Source organism: Phyllobates terribilis, unplaced genomic scaffold (genome assembly GCF_046119375.1).
Source record: "Phyllobates terribilis strain yellow unplaced genomic scaffold, ASM4611937v1 Scaffold_12__6_contigs__length_324123572, whole genome shotgun sequence".
In the NCBI taxonomy this organism is placed as follows: Eukaryota; Metazoa; Chordata; class Amphibia; order Anura; family Dendrobatidae; genus Phyllobates; species Phyllobates terribilis.
In genome coordinates, this window is record NW_027362772.1 from 322,112,685 (window position 1) to 322,131,973 (window position 19,289).

Below are 19,289 nucleotides of genomic sequence, written 5' to 3' on the forward strand. Positions count from 1 at the left end.
TGCGAAGACTTGGATCTAGCACACACAGTACATTGGCGCACCCACTTAATGACTTCCTTCTGCCATCCAGGCCACCAAAAGCTGCGACCCACAAGTCTCTTGGTCTCAGAAATTCCTGGATGACCTGCCAACCGAGACTCATGACACTCAACAAACAAATCTCTTCTAAAGGTCCTAGGCACAAACAACCTCCCATGGGGAGTGTTAGATGGGGCATTCTCCTGAGCTTTAAGAATCTCATCCTCCAAAACGGAGTCCAAAGCAGCTATCACAACACCTTCTTGTAAAATGGTCTCCTCTTCCTCCTCAACACCGACCATGGGAGAAAAGCTGCGAGACAAAGCATCCGCTTTAACATTCTTGGTACCCGGGATGTAAGTAACGGAAAAATTAAACCGCGAGAAAAAAAGTGCCCACCTAGCCTGACGGGCATTCAAGCGCTTGGCAGCATCAAGATAGATCAGATTTTTATGATCAGTGAAAACCTGAATGGGAAATTCAGCACCTTCCAAGAGATGACGCCAGTGTTCAAATGCGAGTTTAATCGCCAGCAATTCCCGATTACCAATATCGTAATTAAGTTCAGTCTCAGAAAATTTTTTTGAAAAAAAGGCACAGGGATGTAATCCATCCCCGTTATCCTGAGACAACACCGCACCGACCCCCACCGAAGAAGCATCAACGTCAACCAAAAACGGCTTAGTCACATCAGGCTGCATAAGGATGGGGGCAGAGGTGAACCTCTCCTTTAGAAACACAAAAGCTTCAATGGCCTCAGAAGTCCACTGAACCGCATCAGCACCTTTCCTGGTGAGATCGGTCAGCGGTTTGACAATAATAGAAAAATTTTTTATGAATTTTCTGTAATAATTGGCGAAACCCAAAAACCTCTGTATCGATTTCAAACCAATAGGCCTAGGCCATTCCTGCACAGCCTGAACCTTCACCGGGTCCATCTCAAAGCCCTCGCTGGAGATAATGTAGCCCAAAAAACTAATTCTCTGTACAGCGAACTCACATTTCTCCAGCTTAGCAAAAAGCGAATTGTCCATTAATAACTGTAATACCTCACGTACGCTCCGCCAATGAGACTCCAGATCAGGCGAATAAATCAGAATGTCATCCAAATACACAACCACATTTTTGCCGATTAAAGGTCTAAGGATGTCATTAATAAGATTCTGAAAAAATGCTGGAGCATTGGTAAGACCAAAAGGCATAACCAGATTCTCAAAATGACCTACCGGAGTGTTAAAAGCAGTCTTCCATTCATCACCCTCCTTCATGCGCAACAAATTGTATGCCCCCTGGAGATCAATTTTAGAGAACCACTTGGCCCCCACTAACTGGTTAAATAAATCAGGAATCAATGGCAGTGGGTAAGGATTGCGTACAGTAATTTTATTAATCTCACGAAAATCCAGACAAGGGCGTAAACCGCCATCTTTTTTTTTTTTACAAAAAAAAATCCAACATCCACAGGAGACTAGGAAGGCCTAATGTGACCGGCGGCCAAGCTTGTCTGTATGTATTCCTCCAAAGCCTTCCTCTCAGGAATGGTAAGGTTAAATAAACGACTTTTAAGAAGAGTCGCTCCAGGGACAAATTCAATGGTACAATCATAGTCTCTATGGGGAGGCAAAACCTGCGACTCCTCCTCAGAAAAAACTCTCCAAAAATCCTGAATAGGTACAGGTAATTCCCCTTTATCCACAGCAGCAATACGTCCGTTACAACACTTGTCATAACACTTAGGGCTCCAGGACTTAATTTCATTGGTAGACCAATCCAGTACAGGATTGTGAAATTTTAACCAGGGTAACCCCAATATTACTGGAGAAGGCAAATTATCCAATACCACCAAATCCAAATTCTCTTGATGAATACCATTAATAGTGAGGGGAAATTCACACACCTTGTGAGTAACACTCTTCAAGGGAGAGCCATCAACAGAAACCACAGCAATAGGGGATGACAAAGTTTTAGGTTCTAATCTAAGTTTTTCCAAGAATCCCCCATCAATCACATTCAGAGTAGATCCACAATCCACAAATACCCGAAATTCAATTAATTCATCCTGAGCAGCAGTAGTGGCAGATAGGAATACTCCCTTAGAATTTAGACAGGCAATACGGGCATGACTGACCATTTTTTTTTCTTTCTTCTTACGAAGCACACAGCTCTTAATAAAATGACCAGAATTTCCGCAATAGAAACACAAGCCTTCAGAAAGTCGGCGGTCTTTTTCCTGAGAGCGGGGTGCCATTGCCCCAATTTCCATCGGCTCTCCATTGTCCGCACAGAACCTCTCAGGACTCGAAGCTGACATAGAGGATTTGCTCTCATTAACCCTTGCACGCAGTCTCCTGTCCACCCGTATAGCTAATTGCATTGCCTCCTGCAAGTTTCCAGGTGTGGGATAAGCAATCAGTAAATCCTTAACCCTTTCACCTAGCCCCGCAAGAAACAAACTTTTCAAAGCTGAATCGTTCCACCCCACCTGGGCAGACCACCGACGGAAGTGAGAACAATATTTTTCCACATTACCTGATCCCTGCCTCAAACGTCTTAATTCAGACTCAGCAGATGAGACACGATCAGGAACATCATACAACAAAAGCAGAAAAAAAACTATCCACTGATCTAAAGCACGGATCACTAGGTTGGAGAGAGAAGGCCCATCCCTGAGGATCTTTGCGCAAAAGTGACATTATGAACCCTATGCGCTGTGATTCATCACCAGATGATCCGGGTCTCAAACGAAAATATAATAGACAAGCATTTTTAAAAGAAAAAAAATCTTGTTGCTCGCCAAAAAATAGATCAGGCAGACGTACCTTTGGTTCCACAAAATGCGCTCCAGGGCAGCTACTCACGTGTTGTTGGAGCTTGGTCACCTCCAGAGAGAGTCCCTGCAAGTGTTGAGCCAAATCTTGCACCGAGATCATGATGGAAAACTGGAAGTCTTTCCTTAGAGAAAATTTTTTTTTTTCTTTTTAGGGCTGGACTTACTGTTATGATCTGCTACAGAGACTAAGGAAAGACAGGAGATCTGTCCCTACAATAGAACTAAACTAGATCCCTACGATGTAACGGGGAACCTGATCCTGCGATCAGACCCGCTAAAGTCCTCGGCTAGTCTGTACGAAGACCTATAGATGTGAGGGAGGGATCCCTACAAGAACTAGGGACTGGGATAAGTTGGACACCTCCTAGCAGAAATAGTAGCAGTCAAGGACAAACACACAACGAAAAGCGTAGAGGTCAGAAGACCTAGCAAAACTAACAGAGAACGGCAATAGAGTAACAAGCTAGCTCAACAGTAGTAAATACAAATGAAGTCCAGCAAAGCCAGGAGGGCGGAGCCGGATTAAATAGGCAAAATGGTCATGTGACCAGCAAACTAAAAAAAAACTAACAGGAGAGTTGTAACAGACAGCAGCGCAGCTGCCATACGACCAGATCACTTTCAACATCCCCCTGACACCTACCAGCTGGCCACAAGTTGCACTCACAGGTCCCGGCGGGACACCTGTTAATGACGCACCCCCTGGGCCATGTTCAGGGGATACCCGGAGCCGGATCTGGATAGGGGTAGTAGTCCTTGTGGCGGTGACCCGGTCTGTGCCCAGGGTGTCAAACTAAGTGGCAGTCTATGGCAGTAGATGTTAACTTGATTGTCGACTACGCCACCCGTTGAGTGCGGCTTTGAAGCCGCCGCTGCAGAACAGTCCACTGAGGCCAGGTGTATGAGGATGTGCAGCGTGGTGGTATAACCCCTGTAACATACCTGGCGGCGTCCTTGCATGGTGGTCCATCTCCCACTGTGCAAGAGGGCGCACTTGATCTCCTGTCCAGAATGTCTCTCTGGCTTCCCTCCATGCTGTCTGTTTGTGTCTGTTTCTGCTGCTTAAGGGCGGCGCCCGATCACTTCCTGCCTTTTGTACCTGCTGTGGGTCACACCCCTTGTGCGTCCTCAGCCTATTGCTGTCTGTCACTTGGTATATAGCTCAGCAGCTCCCTTCTATCCCTGCCTGAGCATAGTGTTTCCTTCAGTGTGTGCTTGCACTCTGAAGGTGCCAGGTCCCGTCTCTTGTCTCCTGCTTTTTGTATCAGTTCCCGTGTCTGAACTGAGTCCTTTCTGTGTTCTCTTGTCTGTCCTGTCTGAACACGCTCCTAGCCTGTTCCTCCTGCCTTCTAGGGGCCGATTACCTAGACCCGTTCCTGTATCTTGTCTGACCTGTCTGAACACGCTCCTAGCCTGTTCCTCCTGCCTTCTAGGGGCCGATTACCTAGACCCGTTCCTGTATCTTGTCTGACCTGTCTGAACTCGCTCCTAGCCTGTTCCTCTCGCCTTCTAGTGGCCGATTTCCTAGACCCGCTCCTGTGTCTGGTCTGTCCTGTCTGAACACGCTCCTTGCCTGTTCGTTCCGCCTTCTAGTGGCCGATTTCCTAGACCCGCTCCTGTGTCTGGTCTGTCCTGTCTGAACACGCTCCTTGCCTGTTCGTTCCGCCTCTCTGGGGGCCGTATTCCCAGACCCGCTCCTGTATCCCTCTGCAGTGTCGGTCTCCTCCGTACACTCAGTTCCAGTCTGAACTCTCTCCTGTCCTTTACCTGTTTTGCCTCTATGTCCGTTCCCTTCCTTTTTCTGCAGAGTCTGAACTCGTACCTAACTCCTGCTTGTTGTCTCTGCAAGTACTGTGTGAGTATCTGGCTCTGTCTTTCCCTTCCTGTCTGTTCCGTGTGAACAGAGCCCTGTCCTCCCTGGTCAGCCTTGTCTGCACTCTAGCTGTGCTTGCCTGTAACCCTCTGCCTGTATTGTTCCTGAGTCCCGGTGTGTACTGGGTCCTATCCCGCCTGTGTTCCTACCTGCTAGTGCCTCCCTGTCTGCACTCTAGCTGTGCTTGCCTTTACCCCCCTGCCTGCATACCCGCCTGCCTGCATACCAGTCGTGCCTGCCTATACCCTCCAGTCTGTGTGCCAGCCTACCAGCCTGTTCCTGTATTCCCCTGTGTGGGTCAACAGCCGTGTCCGGGGTCTGTCCTGGAGTAGCACCTGGTCCCTCTGCTCGGTTCCTCCTTGGTGCACTGGCGTCGTATGCCGTCGTGCGACCCTGGTCGGATCGGGTGAATACTTAGTCACGCCCCTCCAGGCATTCACTCTCCGGCACGGTCCAGTGGAATCACTACCAATCACACGCACACGCCGCTTAGCCCGGGCGTGTGCATAACAGCATGCTCAGGCCATGGTTCCCGTTGAGCCCCACGGCCTTCGCTCTTTGAGAAGTTTTTCCAGCGAATACATGCATTAAAATAAATAAATAATTTTTTTTTCCCCTTTAGCTGAGTTCCAGGCGAATTACGCACCCGTCCAGATGGATCTATCAGCCCTCGTTCCTGCGGATCCGCCACGTTACTATGGGGATCCAAGACAGTGTCGTGCATTTGTGGAGCAATGCATGCTACACTTTAAGGCCTACCCTCTCTATTTTCCTTCCGATTGGGCTAAAGTGGCCTTTATGATTGACTACCTAGCGGGTGATGCCTTGAAATGGGTCACCCCCCTATGGGAAGCATGGGATCCTGTCATCCTTGACCTGCAGGCCTTCCTGGTGGCCTTTCGTATGGTCTTCGAGGACCCTAACTCTGAAGCCCCTGCTGAAGCTTCACTTCCCAATATCCCGGAGCAGCCCCGACGGGTAATGTGTGTGGGTAGCGCAATAGTCCTCCAGCCCAATGAGACTACTGCCCACCCAGAATCCTCACAGGGTGACTACGCTTTCCAGAATACTTCTCTCAACCTCAAGAGGCAGTCCAGACGTGCTAGACTTAGAGGCAAGCCGTCACGCCAGGGTCTGTCCTCCCTGAGACCTCCTGACCCCAACCTTGAAGTCCCTACTGAAGCTTCATCTCCCTGTATCCCGGAGAAACCCCAATGGGTAATGTGCGTGGGTAGTGCACCAGTTCTCCTGGCCGAAGAGACTTCTGCCCATCCAGACTCCACACAGGAGAACTTCCTGCACCCGGCATCAGATGCTTCTTTCTCTTTAACCGGTGTGCATGTCCAAGGATGCTCCAAAGCTGTGGTTACCTCAGAGTCTGTGCACCTCTACTACCTGGCGGAGGATCCCCTGTTGCCTCCTGAACCCTCCGGGATACCACTCGATGACAAATGGAGAGAGACTTCTCTACACCCGGTACTCAATACCTTGTCCGCTTCGTCCTGTGAGCCTGACAATGGGTACCCCAAAGTGGTAGTTACCTCCGAGTCTCTACACCCCTCCGACCAGGCGGAGGATCTCCAGTTGTCTCCTGAACCCTTCGGGGTGCTACCTGGTAGCGAAAGGACAGAGACTCTCCTATACTCTGTACCTGATACCTCGCTCGCTTCGTCCAGTGAGTCCAACCTAGTGTACTCCGAAGCAGAGGTTACTCCTGAGTCTCTACACCCCTCCGACCAGGCGGAGGACCTCCAGTTGTGTTCAGAATCCTTCGGGGTGCCACCTGGTGGTGAATGGACAGAGACTTTCCTATATCCTGGATCTGATACCTCGCTTGCTTCGTCCAGTGAGTCCGACCTAGTGTACTCTGAAGCATAGGTTACCCGTGAGTCTCTACACCCCTCTGACCAGGCGGAGGACCGCCAGCTGTCTCCAGAACCCTTCGGGGTGCCACCTGGTGGTGAATGGACAGAGACTTTCCTATACTCGGTACCCGATACCTCGCCTGCTTCCTCCAGTGAGTCCGACCTAGTGTACTCTGAAGCAGAGGTTACCCGTGAGTCTCTACACCCCTCTGACCAGGCGGAGGACCGCCAGCTGTCTCCAGAACCCTTCGGGGTGCCACCTGGTGGTGAATGGACAGAGACTTTCCTATACTCGGTACCCGATACCTCGCCTGCTTCCTCCAGTGAGTCCGACCTAGTGTACTCTGAAGCAGTTGTTTTCTCTGAGCCTCTGCACTCTTCTGACCCGGCGGAGGACCTCCAGTTGTTTCCTGAATCCTCCGGGATACCACCAGATAACAAAGAGACAGTGACTTTTCCTCATTATGTACCTGATAACCCGTCTATTTCTTCCTGTGAGCTTGACAAGATGTACCTCGAAGCAGAGATTACCCTTAAGTCTCTGTCCCCCTCCAACCCAGTGAACGACTGGTCCTCGAATTCCCTGCGGAAGATTCTGGCAGGCCTGAAGAAGAGGGGGCGTAAGGGGGGAGGTACTGTAACATACCTGGCGGCGTCCTTGCATGGTGGTCCATCTCCCACTGTGCAAGAGGGCGCACTTGATCTCCTGTCCAGAATGTCTCTCTGGCTTCCCTCCATGCTGTCTGTTTGTGTCTGTTTCTGCTGCTTAAGGGCGGCGCCCGATCACTTCCTGCCTTTTGTACCTGCTGTGGGTCACACCCCTTGTGCGTCCTCAGCCTATTGCTGTCTGTCACTTGGTATATAGCTCAGCAGCTCCCTTCTATCCCTGCCTGAGCATAGTGTTTCCTTCAGTGTGTGCTTGCACTCTGAAGGTGCCAGGTCCCGTCTCTTGTCTCCTGCTTTTTGTATCAGTTCCCGTGTCTGAACTGAGTCCTTTCTGTGTTCTCTTGTCTGTCCTGTCTGAACACGCTCCTAGCCTGTTCCTCCTGCCTTCTAGGGGCCGATTACCTAGACCCGTTCCTGTATCTTGTCTGACCTGTCTGAACACGCTCCTAGCCTGTTCCTCCTGCCTTCTAGGGGCCGATTACCTAGACCCGTTCCTGTATCTTGTCTGACCTGTCTGAACTCGCTCCTAGCCTGTTCCTCTCGCCTTCTAGTGGCCGATTTCCTAGACCCGCTCCTGTGTCTGGTCTGTCCTGTCTGAACACGCTCCTTGCCTGTTCGTTCCGCCTTCTAGTGGCCGATTTCCTAGACCCGCTCCTGTGTCTGGTCTGTCCTGTCTGAACACGCTCCTTGCCTGTTCGTTCCGCCTCTCTGGGGGCCGTATTCCCAGACCCGCTCCTGTATCCCTCTGCAGTGTCGGTCTCCTCCGTACACTCAGTTCCAGTCTGAACTCTCTCCTGTCCTTTACCTGTTTTGCCTCTATGTCCGTTCCCTTCCTTTTTCTGCAGAGTCTGAACTCGTACCTAACTCCTGCTTGTTGTCTCTGCAAGTACTGTGTGAGTATCTGGCTCTGTCTTTCCCTTCCTGTCTGTTCCGTGTGAACAGAGCCCTGTCCTCCCTGGTCAGCCTTGTCTGCACTCTAGCTGTGCTTGCCTGTAACCCTCTGCCTGTATTGTTCCTGAGTCCCGGTGTGTACTGGGTCCTATCCCGCCTGTGTTCCTACCTGCTAGTGCCTCCCTGTCTGCACTCTAGCTGTGCTTGCCTTTACCCCCCTGCCTGCATACCCGCCTGCCTGCATACCAGTCGTGCCTGCCTATACCCTCCAGTCTGTGTGCCAGCCTACCAGCCTGTTCCTGTATTCCCCTGTGTGGGTCAACAGCCGTGTCCGGGGTCTGTCCTGGAGTAGCACCTGGTCCCTCTGCTCGGTTCCTCCTTGGTGCACTGGCGTCGTATGCCGTCGTGCGACCCTGGTCGGATCGGGTGAATACTTAGTCACGCCCCTCCAGGCATTCACTCTCCGGCACGGTCCAGTGGAATCACTACCAATCACACGCACACGCCGCTTAGCCCGGGCGTGTGCATAACAACCCCCAATGGGAGGGGTATGGCCTCAGGGCAGCAGGTGTAGATGATGGGGGTTGTGATGATGCAAAAAGAAGATTCAGAGTCAGGAGATGCAGTTCAGGGTTTTTACTTACTGGTGTTCTTTTGGTCACTCTGGCCTTGAGTGACCACCCGAGCCGTGCTGCGTCCACCAGGTCCTGGACTCGGCTAACCCCCAGGCAGTTCTGAAGCGTGGTCCTGAGCTCCTTTCTGACTCTCCCTTCCTCTGGCCGTTCCCACCAGGGATCCACTTTTGGCCGGCTCCCTCGGGTCTCTTGGTGGTCAAGCCTCCTCTGGGCTCCCTGACCCTATACTCGGTGTGCCTTTCTAGTGGATTTGGTGAGGGTCGTGGCAGATCCTGACCACGACCTCCGGTTCCTGGCTAAGGTTCGTTTTGGGCCTCCGCCAGCTTGGGATCCGGTACCCGTGTCCGCCAACCCTTCACCCTTCTGTCCTTATTCTGGGATCTTGGGGTTCCTTCTTGTTTCCTCTCTGGGTCCTTCTGACTCCTCTCTCTCTCTCTGCAGGCTCTGCTCTGGAGCTGGGCCCAGCCGGAGCCACAGCTCCCTGTCAGCCCTTCTGGCTGAGCTCCTCTGCTCTGCTCCTCTTGCCTGACTGAACTCACCCTGTTCTAAGATGGTGCCCACCTTATATACTCCCTCTATGTGTGAGCTCAGGTGACCAGCACCCAATGAGCTCCTATCTTTACCCAGACTACTCCCCCTATCTGCCCCTACACTACTGGGATGTTCCACCCCCCTCCCACTCCAGCCAGGGACAGACGCTGTCGTACCTGCACATAAACTGGTGGGAGTACCGTCGTTCTGTCCCCCGGAAATGGGATGTATGTAGTGCATGCAGCCTACTAGCTCAGTTCCACACTCCATCCTTACCCGGGAGTGGAATACCACACCTCTGGCTTGAGGTGTAATACCCCTGTAGCAGCCGAGTCCTCAGGGTGCTACATTCCCCCCTGGTAAATCACAGCACGTCCTCGGGCTGTAAAAGAATAAAAACATCACAAACATACAAATTTTTTCAAAAACATCATAAACATATAAAACATTATATATATCATCAGCATAAAACTTTTTATAGTAAACATTCTTGTTCCTCCGGCCACGGTGCAACTTGTGACCGGGTAAAGTGCAACAGTCTCTTCAAGAAAAACAGTTTCCTATAAAACCAGTAGGGGGCGCCTTAGAAAGCGCAACTATATACAAGGAAAATGGCCGCTCTCAGTCCTCGGCCAGATATTAGGAAAGGATGACCGCTCCCAGTCCTCGGTCAGTGGGAATAAGGGATATACGGGTAACAGTTTACACTTGTCCCAACGGGGAACATATTTTAAACGGCAGCAGTTCTTGTACCCCGACGGGTAACTATTTTACAGTTTCACTATACCGTACTCTAATGACGGCGTCCTCCTGTTCCTTCTCGCAAGTAGGCTTCAGACCCGTCCGGGTCCTCTTGCTCCTCCTCACACCGCAGCTCCTCCTCCGTCAGCCGGTGTACATGGAGGGCGTAGGGTCCTTTGGCACATTGGTGCCGGGTGAAGGTGACCTCATCCCCTACGTATAGGTCACGACCTCTGTGTCCCTCCGGTAGGTGGGACTCGACGTCTCTTCTGGTCACGAAGACGTCGCCGGGGGTGTGGTGATCTCTTATGAAGCCCCACCCGTGCTGCATTTGGAATTTAATCACAGTCCCGGTGGCACGGGGACCATGAGCTGCACGGGGGTTCCTCCGGGTCCGGCTCTTCTGCTCTGCGCTCTGTATCTGCAGCCGCTGCTCACGGACCCACCTCTCTCTCCGTTCCCGGTCGAAGACCTCTAATTGCTGCCGGCAGCACTCCGCACGCTCAGCTGCGGCCGCCCGAGTTTCTTGGGTGAACCCCATGAGATCTCCTCCAGTGGGGTCCCACTCAAACTGTGTCTCCTCCAATGAGAGCGGGGTCCTCTTGACGGGCTTCGGAGCCGGAATCAGGGGCTCGCACAGGGGCCTTTCCTTTTGGGGCTCAAGTTGGTAATACTCCGGTGGCCATATAAAGGGCTGCCCATCCGGGCAAGTGTGCTGGGCAAACAAGTCTTCACCCAGGTGCGGCACTCTAGATGTTGAGGGCGCGGTGGTGGAAGCGGCGCCCGGATTGACCCGGCCTTGCGACCAGGCCTGGGGCACCCTAAAAGTCAAGGGCACCGTAAGAACGGCGGCGCCCGGGGTTACTCGGCCCTGCGACCAGGCCGGTGGCTCAGTGGAGGTAGAGGGCGCTGTTGGCACTGCGGCGCCCGGGGGTACTCGGCCTTGCGACCAGGCCGATGGCGCTTCCTGTTTGGTCGCACTCTGATTTGAGGCGCGTGACGTCACGGGGAGCGCGGCCGTGGCTTCTGTTTGAGGCCTAGTCGGGAGCGGTGACGGTGCAACGACGGGCACGGCAGGGGAAATTTCGGGCTCTGCGACGGGGAGCTGGGGCAGGCTCACGGCTTCTCGGCTCGGGGTAGTGACGTCTCCTTTACCTGCCTCCTTTTCTTTAGCTCCTTCCTCGGCGTCGTCTCCGGCCTTGATTCCTCCTGCGCCATCCTCAGAGGCGGTCTGACTCCTCGTCTCGGGTGGCGTGCTTCGCTGGCGGGTTCCAGCCTGCTGGGCCATCTCTCTGCTCCATGCGGCCAGTACGTCCCGCTGCACTCGGGCCATCCTCTGAGCCAAGCCCTCCAATGCGGTCTGTGCACGCTCCCGGTCACGGGGGAGCTGTGCCAGGATCTCCACCAGGCCTTCTGGGGTTGTCGCTTGCAACAGGCTCCTGACCACTGGGTCGGTGCTGCCTGCCTCTCCCTCCATCTCCGGGTACGGCTCCTCCAGACTCCTCCAGGCTGCTCCCATCTTCTCTCTTTTGTTTTGTATACACCCATCCCGAGGGCGGTCCTGGGGTAACTTGGTGATTGTCAGTTCCAGGGGCAGTCCCCTCACGCTGATGGACATCTCCAACATCACAGTCTCTGCTGGTGGGGGCGGTTTCCGCTTTTGGCGCCATTCCTTGACCTGGCCCACGATGGGAGGTGGCCTCTTGCCACCCTCCGGCACGCCCATAATGGCGTCCGCTCTGCCAGGGCGGGAAATCTTCTGAAATGGCGGGAATCGTCTCCCAGTGGCAGGAAACTCCGTGGATGGCGGGAATCTTCACCGATGGCGGGAAGAAGGCTGAAGATGGCGCCGGATGGCGGGAAAACTTCACGGATGGTAAGTTTTAAAAGTCTCTTTTTCAGGCACGCAGTACCCGGTGGTTGCGGGCACGTTATCCTGCCGACTACGCCAAAAGTTGACGCACCCCCTGGGCCATGTTCAGGGGATACCCGGAGCCGGATCTGGATAGGGGTAGTAGTCCTTGTGGCGGTGACCCGGTCCGTGCCCAGGGTGTCAAACTAAGTGGCAGTCTATGGCAGTAGATGTTAACTTGATTGTCGACTACGCCACCCGTTGAGTGCGGCTTTGAAGCCGCCGCTGCAGAACAGTCCACTGAGGCCAGGTGTATGAGGATGTGCAGCGTGGTGGTATAACCCCCAACGGGAGGGGTATGGCCTCAGGGCAGCAGGTGTAGATGATGGGGGTTGTGATGATGCAAAAAGAAGATTCAGAGTCAGGAGATGCAGTTCAGGGTTTTTACTTACTGGTGTTCTTTTGGTCACTCTGGCCTTGAGTGACCACCCGAGCCGTGCTGCGTCCACCAGGTCCTGGACTCGGCTAACCCCCAGGCAGTTCTGAAGCGTGGTCCTGAGCTCCTTTCTGACTCTCCCTTCCTCTGGCCGTTCCCACCAGGGATCCACTTTTGGCCGGCTCCCTCGGGTCTCTTGGTGGTCAAGCCTCCTCTGGGCTCCCTGACCCTATACTTGGTGTGCCTTTCTAGTGGATTTGGTGAGGGTCGTAGCAGATCCTGACCACGACCTCCGGTTCCTGGCTAAGGTTCGTTTTGGGCCTCCGCCAGCTTGGGATCCAGTACCCGTGTCCGCCAACCCTTCACCCTTCTGTCCTTATTCTGGGATCTTGGGGTTCCTTCTTGTTTCCTCTCTGGGTCCTTCTGACTCCTCTCTCTCTCTCTGCAGGCTCTGCTCTGGAGCTGGGCCCAGCCGGAGCCACAGCTCCCTGTCAGCCCTTCTGGCTGAGCTCCTCTGCTCTGCTCCTCTTGCCTGACTGAACTCACCCTGTTCTAAGATGGTGCCCACCTTATATACTCCCTCTATGTGTGAGCTCAGGTGACCAGCACCCAATGAGCTCCTATCTTTACCCAGACTACTCCCCCTATCTGCCCCTACACTACTGGGATGTTCCACCCCCTCCCACTCCAGCCAGGGACAGACGCTGTCGTACCTGCACATAAACTGGTGGGAGTACCATCGTTCTGTCCCCCGGAAATGGGATGTATGTAGTGCATGCAGCCTACTAGCTCAGTTCCACACTCCATCCTTACCCGGGAGTGGAATACCACACCTCTGGCTTGAGGTGTAATACCCCTGTAGCAGCCGAGTCCTCAGGGTGCTACATTAACATAGAACGACCCCCTATATCACCCCACAGAGAGAGAGACACTAGGCATACTCGCACCAGACGAACTCGCCATAGTTCATCTGAAGAAACGTTCACATCCTCACACAATCACCAGCGAAGGAAGAGGTTGTCGCACTCATGGAGGAGATCGGCATCCCACCGGAGGGGGCACAGGTCCATCTCTTCGAGGTGGAGCGAACCATCCTCAGCATCAGAGATGTCGAGCACATCGTCGAGCCCCGACAGCCGGTTGCAACGACCCCGTCCTCCGGGGGATAGAAGCGAAGCAAAGGCACTCTCTAGAGCTTCCAGTCTGCACGTTTCAATGATTTCACACAGGACTACAAGCAGAGGCACGCCGCTCACCCCGATCGAGACTGGTGCCAGAGTTCCTCCACACATTGGAGTCCCTCCTCCAGCCGCAGGCACGGGTGAGTGCGATATAACTGAAATGGGAAATAGTAACACTCACATGACAGTGGCCCCTAAGGCCCTAGTTGACCAACTATCTGCGTCTCCAGGCGTGGAAAATAATTCTACGAAAGCGACACCACCATTAGCCAGCAAACACAAGGACGCATTTTTTTTGTGGGATTAGTCCATTAGGAGCACACATAGATGATGAAACCAAAACTAAAATATGGAATAATGACTACATCGACATATGGTCACTCATATCCGCTGACCAGCATACTATAGACAAAGAGAGAAGGGTAGCCGACAGACCGTTCGACAAACACAGACAAAAAGTCGCAAAGACAATGAGTAACTGGTTACAGGCATTTTCGGTGCTGGGTTGCGTTATGGGCCAAAAGCATCCGGAGCGCTGCTCGGAACTATTCATATACCAGGATACGGTGTATAACTTATACAAAGCCCACGGCGGTTCAGCATGGTGGCGCTACGATGAGGAGTTCCGGAGGCGGTTGGCTACAGACTTTTGGCTTACGACTAATACTATCACAAAAACACCATCCCTTTCCAACAACGGCTACTGGACAACAGCAGGCCAAAATTCAGTGGTCGTACGAAGACCCGGGGCCTACTGGCAGTATAATGAGGGACATTGTAGTTTTTACACCTTATGCAGATACAAACACGAATGCTCAGCCTGCGGAGGAGCCCGCCCTGCAGCAAAATGTTCTCGTCCCGCAACCAAATTATCAATTAAACTCCCACAGTAAGAATCCAAGGACCTCGGTGAGCGTAACCGCGATGGCCCCTAGCTAGACCAATATCCTTAGAAAGACGCGGCGGGGCAGTTACGTTTCGGTTTCTCATACGTTTTTTTCATCCCATTCAAGCTCAATAAATCGCCTACCTTTGCAAATAACCTTAAATCAGCAAGAGAGCACCCCGAAATACTTAGGCAAAAAATACAAAAAGAAGTAGCTCTAGGCAGAATAGTGGGCCCCTTCCCAAAACCACCATTCAGTACCCTAAGAGTTTCCCCATTGGGAATAACCCCCCCCCCCAAAAAAAAAGAGCCAGGTTCATTCCGCCTTATCCACCATCTGTCCTACCCAAAGGAGATTTTGTGAATGACGGTATTTCGTCTGAAGACGCCTCGGTCTCCTATGTGTCCTTCGACAGAGCAGTAATGTTAGTACACGATGCGGGGTGCGGAGCGCTGCTCGCTAAATCCGACATAGAATCCGCCTTTCGCCTACTTCCGGTCCACCCAGATTGCTACCACCTGTTGGGATGCCAAGTGGACAATGACTACTTCTACGACACTTGCCTCCCAATGGGTTGATCCATATCTTGTTATTACTTCGAACTATTCAGTTCCTTCCTGGAATGGGTGCTGAGGTACCAAACCGGCAATAGGTCCGTCACACATTACCTAGATGACTTCCTATTCGTTGGCCCCAAAGACTCGAAGCAATGCCAATCATTACTCAACGAATTCACAAACATCACGCGATGGTGGGAGTCCCATTATGCCCAACAAAAACCGTAGGCCCCACAACAAAGCTGTCGTTCTTAGGCATCGAAATCAACACCATGGCAAGGTTGTTCCGCCTCCCAACGAAAAAGAAAAACAAAACAAAAAACATTACACCTGATCGAGGGTTTTTGTGCAGTACGGAAAGTAACGCTACATCAGATGGAAGTGTTACTAGGGCTCCTCATATTTGCGAGCCGGGTGATCCAAGCGGAAGGGTTTTTTCTCGTCGTTTATCGCTCGATACAAAAGGGGCATCAAAGCCGAATCATAGAATCAGAATCACCAGGCAGCTACGGGCGGACTTAGGCTGTGTGCCCACGTAGCGTTTTTCAAGCGTATATGCTGCGGAATTTCCGCAGCGTAAACGCTTGAAAAACGCATGTATATCCGCACCCCATGGTCCCCAATGGCATTCCGCAATGTCAATGCCCATGCTGCGGATTTTTCCGCAGCGAATATGCTGCGGTCAAAAATCCGCAGCATGTTCATTAATTTTACGGAAGCGCAGCGGAATCAATGTGCGGATGGTACCCAAGTCTGGATGAGAGGAGACTCTCATCCAGACCTGGGTACCAAAGAACCTGTAAAAAAAAGAATAAAATAAAGTTTATACTTATCTTCTGATGTTTTCCCTCCGTCGCGCTGTTGTCTGAAGGACCTGCCACGTCATTGAGTCATGTGACCCATCACATGACTCAATGACGTCACCGCAGGTCCTGCACACAACAGCGTGAGCCGCTCAAGACTCCGGACGGGGCAGAGAATGCATCAGAAGGTGAGTATAAAGTTTATTTTTTTATTTTTTACCATTCTGAACAAGTTGTCAAGCACTTTTCCAAGTGATGCTTGGAGAAGTGCTTGATAACCAGCATGCGGAAATGCATGCAAAGACGCCTCACAAACGCTTCTACCTGGCGGGAAAACCGCATGTAATATCCGCATGCGATTTTCCCGCCAGGGAGAAGCGTAAAAAATATGCTTCAGGTCCGCAACGTGGGCACATAGCCTTAGAGGTGTGGAAAACCTTCTTACTATCATTCAACGGTCACACGTTATTTATGTCAGCAGAAACATCCAACACTGAATTAAAATTATTTACCGGGGCGGCAGAATCGGGCGGATATGCAGCAATATTAGATAACCAATGGTGCACGGGCTTATGGCCTCCCTATTGGTCGAAACAAGGACTAACAAAAATCCACTCCTGCAACTATTCCTGATAGTGGTAGCAATAGAAATATGGGGCACACGCCTGGCGAACAAAAATATACGCTTCATAACAAAAAACACCAGCCTAGCGCACTGCATTAACAAAATGGCATCATCGTCCCTCCCGATGCTAGGCCTCCTAGGTCGGCTAGCATTCCTGTGCCTAAAACACAATATATGGCTAGCCACGGCGCTGAGGGGTCTAACGCTACTGTTAACGCTTTATCTCAATTTAATTGGCAGGTTTTCACAGAACTCCTCCCCAACGCCCACCCATCGGGCACCAGTTGCCCCCCATCCCTCTGGGATATAGTGGTGAACAGCTGATGCCATTAATCAGAGCATCAGTCGCCCCGTCGACGTGGCAAGCATACGGTAAGGCATGGGAAGAGTGGACACGACTAGTAGCAGGCAGACAGGTTGACCAATGTGAACAAGCCAGATTACAAGTCACCATAGAATTTCTCCACCAGCTAATGATGAGGGGCATATCAGGGGCGTCAGCGCAGCGGTGTCTGACCGGAGTAGCATTTCACTTCCAACTACTGAATTAGGGAGATGTGACAAAGAGATTCATCATCAGACAATCCATAAAAGGGTGGAAAAGGGGTCAGCCAAGTCAGGAGTGTAGACGTCCCGTGTCATTAAGCTTGCTTTCCCAGATCATATCCCTAACACCAGTAACATGCCACTCACAATTTGAAGCGACACTACTGTCTACTGCATTTGCGATCGCCTTTTTCGGGGCGATGCGTATAGGCAAATTAGTCCCTCGATCCAAAAATAGCGCCAGTGGAGGCTTCTTACACCAGGACGTAGTCAAAAATGCTATACGCTTACGCATAAGCAACTCCAAAATGGACCCAGCGGGCAGGGGCACTTGGGTGCTTCTACAACCCATAAACGATACACTTTGTGGCCTGATGGTTATATATGTTTTAAGTATTTTAACAGGACAAAGTAATTTCTTCCTATCACACATTGATGGAACACCATTATCAAGATACCAGTTCCAATCAATATTTAATAAATGCCTAACATTATCAGGGAACCACCCCAAAGATTACAGGACACACTCATTCCGCATAGGCGCGGCCACGGAAGCAGCAAGAGCAGGACTGTCAGAAACAGAGGTGCAGAGGATAGATTGATGGCGATCCACGTGTTTCATCAGACACATAAGACCGGACTTGTTATCCTAACGTATGTTTTCTTCCAGGTGACACAAAGCCAACAGTTTGGGTGATAGGCCACTCGTACATATACTGGGCAGAAAAAAGGGTGAAAGTCCGCCCAGGAAGGAATATGGGGTTTCATGACACATATTTCAACTGGAGAGGTACTAGAGGCCTGCGATGGCCACAGGTACTAATGGAGGTGATCGAGATAAGGAGAGAGGCAAGAGGTCCGGTTGTATTAGTTATACACGCTGGGGGAAACGTCCTCGGTCTTCAAAAGAGCACAGAATTAATGGCAATGATGATGACGCGCCCCCTGGGCCGTGGGGTACTCGGTGCCGGGCCGGTCTTTGCTAAGGGAGATGTCACAGTGGCGGTGACCCGGTCCGTGACCCAGGGCGGTCAATCAAAAGGGGGATATTTACAGGGGATTTATAGTTTTTATATACAGTTCGTGATGCCACCTGTGGTATGCGGCTAAAGGGAGCCACCGCTGCGGAGCAGGTCCTCTGGAGCTGGTGTGAATGCAGCAGAGTTGGTTCAGCTCTCCACAGGTAGAGCTTAGCTCCAGGCTGTGCTGAGATGTTATGGATGTTACGGTGTAGTGCAGGGGGTGATGGCGCAGCAATAACTTCACAGAGACAGTGGGGTGCAGTCTTCAGAGTTTACTCACAGTTGTGAAGTTCCTCAGGTTGCACTGTCCAGCTTACAGCCTCCCACCTCGCGCTGCGTTCACCAGGCAGGGGTTCAGCAAACTCCCAGGTGTTTCAAGAGTGCCTGACAGGACCCCGTTCTATATGTCCTTCTCAGCCGTCTTTCTGCGCTGGCCCTCACCCTTCTTGCCCTGCGCCTCGCCAAACAATGTCCCAAGCCGGTATCCTCTGATCTTTCTGGGCAACCTGGAGTTCCCTGGATCCTATGTGGTTACCTTTTTGGCGACTTGAGTGCAGATGTGGCAACTGCACCCTGAAAGTACAGAAGCCTTCGGTTTCCAGTTGAACCTTGTAATTCTCACTGGTCAGGGGCCGGTCCCCTCTGCGGCTTGATCCCTCCACCGCCTCACAGATTCGGGCGTACGGGTGGCCTCCAGCACTGCCCGTACCCCTGGGATCCCTTTCCCGTTCCTGGTGTCACGCTGTCTCTGTATACTGGAGGTAGGGGGCCTAAGCTGACCCTAAGCTGGGGCCCTGACTAATCCCTCAACCTGGAGGTACTGTTAAAGGTACAGAGGTCCAGGCCGCCAGCGTAACCCCTACCTCCTGAGGATCCCTGCACCTAAGTAATCTAGTCCTGAGAAGGACCCCGATCACAACAAAAGAGGACAAGTAATAATATGCCCACACACAGTACTTAGACGAACGAGACAGTACAAGGGAAAAACCAAAACCACCTTGCATACAAAAACTACACAACTACAACAGAGGGAACACCAACGGGAAAGGAGATAAATGATAAAGCGAAGAAGGGAAAAAAGACTCCAAATACACTTATCTCAGAAACTCCAAATACCACGATCCGCTCTGTAAGTCTGTATGAAATGCTTTCACCGACACTTCCCAAACAGACCAGCAGGCATTTGAAGGAGACTCACTACAGCAGCATTGATTGCAGCTGGGCGAGGCTGGACCTCGTCTAGCACAGAGAGAGAGAGAATTAACTCCCTCACTGCCGAAAACACAAAGCACCAAAAAGTCAGCTGCGAGAAGTCAGGCTGTGTAATCGT